This window comes from Eubalaena glacialis, chromosome 1 (assembly GCF_028564815.1).
Source record: "Eubalaena glacialis isolate mEubGla1 chromosome 1, mEubGla1.1.hap2.+ XY, whole genome shotgun sequence".
In the NCBI taxonomy this organism is placed as follows: Eukaryota; Metazoa; Chordata; class Mammalia; order Artiodactyla; family Balaenidae; genus Eubalaena; species Eubalaena glacialis.
In genome coordinates this window covers 65,460,611-65,463,617 of record NC_083716.1, presented here as the reverse complement: position 1 = coordinate 65,463,617, position 3,007 = coordinate 65,460,611, and positions in this window count along the sequence as shown.

Here is a 3,007-nt window from a genome sequence, read left to right as displayed (position 1 = left end):
TTCTAATCGAGTTAGAGGAAGTTCACAAAAGTGTGACTTAACGGGGTGGTTAGAATTTGGGGCTTATATATCATCTTGCTAGGGGAAAGGGGGTGAAGTACGCTTATAAATGACTTAGAGGAAGTTGTGGGGAGAAAGAGCACTAATGGGAAAGCAAATGATTTTTAGGAAAGATAAAAGGATCCTTAGGAAAATAGATGGTAGATATATGATAGTTCTGTAACGAAAGTCTGTTTAGGTGTCGATTTCTCGCTGTCTCTGGTGATGAGTTAATCTTCTCTGGTTGCTCCCTGTGAGGGGATTTATGGCAATGGAGTTCTTTTGGGAGGCTCTGCTATTAGGCAGACAGAGGATTTCAGGAACTCCAATGCCTTCTACTAAAAATTTTATGCCCCAGTGGCATATTCTGGACCCCTTCAATGTGGATCAAGTAGTTGGAATACTCAATTCTAATTACCATGTGAGTCAGTAAAGTCTTAAATTGTTCCTTTTATATTCAGCTAAATCTGTTGAACACATATACAGGCACTCTCTAGGGGCTTTATACTAGCCTGGATTGAAATGTAACACATTTTACAGTTTCAAATCAAAGATATAGTGAGGAAAATGTGCACTCTTAAATATGACAGATCCCTTTTTAGGCTTGGGATCTTCTATGAGCATAATTCTTATGTCTCTCCCCTATTTAAAATCTTTCAGTGACTCAATTCCAGGAAAAGCTTAAATTCCCTATTACAAAACACCTTCAGCTCCAGTTATGCCAGACTCCTTGGAGAATGCTTGCCCTTGTGCCGGCACTTCACTTAAATTCTTGTAAGACTCTCCAGGCCACTCTTGTCTGACACCATCTCCATCTCTAAGTCAAAGAGATGTCCCTTTGTTGTGCTGCCAAGGCATGCTGTGCACACCTCCAGGACTGTTTACCACACTTCTAGAAGACTTTTTAATTGTATGGACTTAATAAGCCTCTTGAGGGCTCAGCCTGTTTTGTTTTGGTATACTTTGTGCTTATCACATAATACATTCAATATCTGAATAAATGGATGAAGCTTATTTTCCTAGTGCTTATAAAATTAAAGGTGTCCTCCTTTAGAAAAAAAAATGTGTCTAAATGTAATAAAATTTCGGACAAGAACTGTTATGCAACTTAGTATTAGAATAAAGAAAATAGACTAGGCTCTCTAGGAGTCTTATCAGGCTGGGGAGAGAAAGCAAGACAGCAAAGCAGGACCATGTGGACACTATCTACAAGTTCTACAAATGCATTTGATAGTTGCTCCCTCCCTAGGTCTGGGGAAACTGGACCAGATAATCTCTAAGACCCCTTTCCTGCTCTATTACTCCATGATTCTAAGGGATAAACAATTTGTTATCCAGATCATGATAACCTTACATTAGAAAAATACTCTAGAAATGTCAAATTACAGAATTTGTAGGCAAGATGTGAGGGGGAGAAATCTACTAGAATGTGCTTTTGAGAAAACTTATAAACCAGGTTTTGTTAATAGCAAAGGCAAAGAAGAGAGAACTTAGTTTATTCCCTACCGCCAAGGATATCTTTACTTCTCCCACTTCCTTTCCCTGTCTCCCATTTATTTCTCTATTTATGCATTCATTCAGCATTTTCCTGAGTGCTATTTTATTGCCCTACCCTGAAGGAACTATAACCCAGAGCAGTGGTTCTCAAAGTGTGGTTCCGCAGACCAGCAGGGTCAACATCACCTGGAAACATGTTATAAATTCGTACTCTTGGGCCCCACCCCAGACCCTATGAATCAGAAACTCCAGGAGTAGGGCCCCAACAATTTTAACAAACTTTCCAGATGATTCTGATGCACCCTGAAGTTTGAGTACTACTACTCTAGAAACACAATTATGATACAGTTTTAGTGCTTTGATAGCAGTTGTACTAGGCACCCAATGTATTCAGAGGTATGTAGGTGAGAAATGATGACATAACAACTGGCCTGTAGTTCTGGCATGAATAGTTCTTTGAACTCTCATTAGCCTAAGAATAATAAACATTTTCATTACTTAACGTTAACCGTTCGTATGACCAAAACCAGATCAAAAACTCTTGAGGGCAAATGGCCGTCTACTTGAATCCCTGATGTTTAAAAAGTATTCGGTGAATCAAAGGCACAATAGCAAATTGTTACTGAAATCTTATTTGACATACAATATTACAAATCATATGCCGTGCTCCTTCAAGTTGCAAGACCTTAATGTTTTAAGTATAATAAGAGATATGGCAAATCCAACGGCATATCTTGAACTTAAGATGTTGCAACCTCAAATGAAACAGTATCCAACTAATGCAAAAGAAATTAAACTTTGCCCCGAGTACAGGGAACATATTTTTGCTACGCGGCTGTGACATATCAGCTGCTAGGATGATGTATACAAACTGCTCATATTAAAGTATAAGTACCTACACACGTCATACAAGGAGTTTACCTAAGAACTTGTAGAACAAAATTCCTTAACAACGGTCCTGAAGGGCAGATCAAGTTATGTTCTCTAACGCCTTCTATCAGGAAACGAAAGTTAATAGTCTAAGGAACTTTTGGGAAATGCTCTTCAAAGCTTCGAGTCCGCAAGCCACGCTGGCGCCACAACCTAGAGAGTTGCGTCTCCACCAGTCGCACCCACACGGCTTGGCCGCACTGCCCACGTGCTTCCGAACACTTACCCGCAGGGCCAGCTTGCGTCATGTGACACACCTCGCAGGCCCCGCCTCTCATCTGTGACATCCCCAAAGGTGCCAGATTAGTTTTTTAAAGAAAGCTGGCTCCAATCTCCACTAAAAGAGAGAGAGAGGACAAGGATTTACAAGCACTTATCTTTTGTGATTTTCGCTTCTAAGCTTTTCCTCCCCTTTACGAGCAATCTTCCGGCACTCCTTTTTCCTTATTGATCGGGCGTCTTCCTGGGCAGCTCCGCTGTTCTGGGTCTTTGCGGGCTGTAGGCACTGGCGCTGTGCGTCACTGTCCGCCGCCGTGTCCGC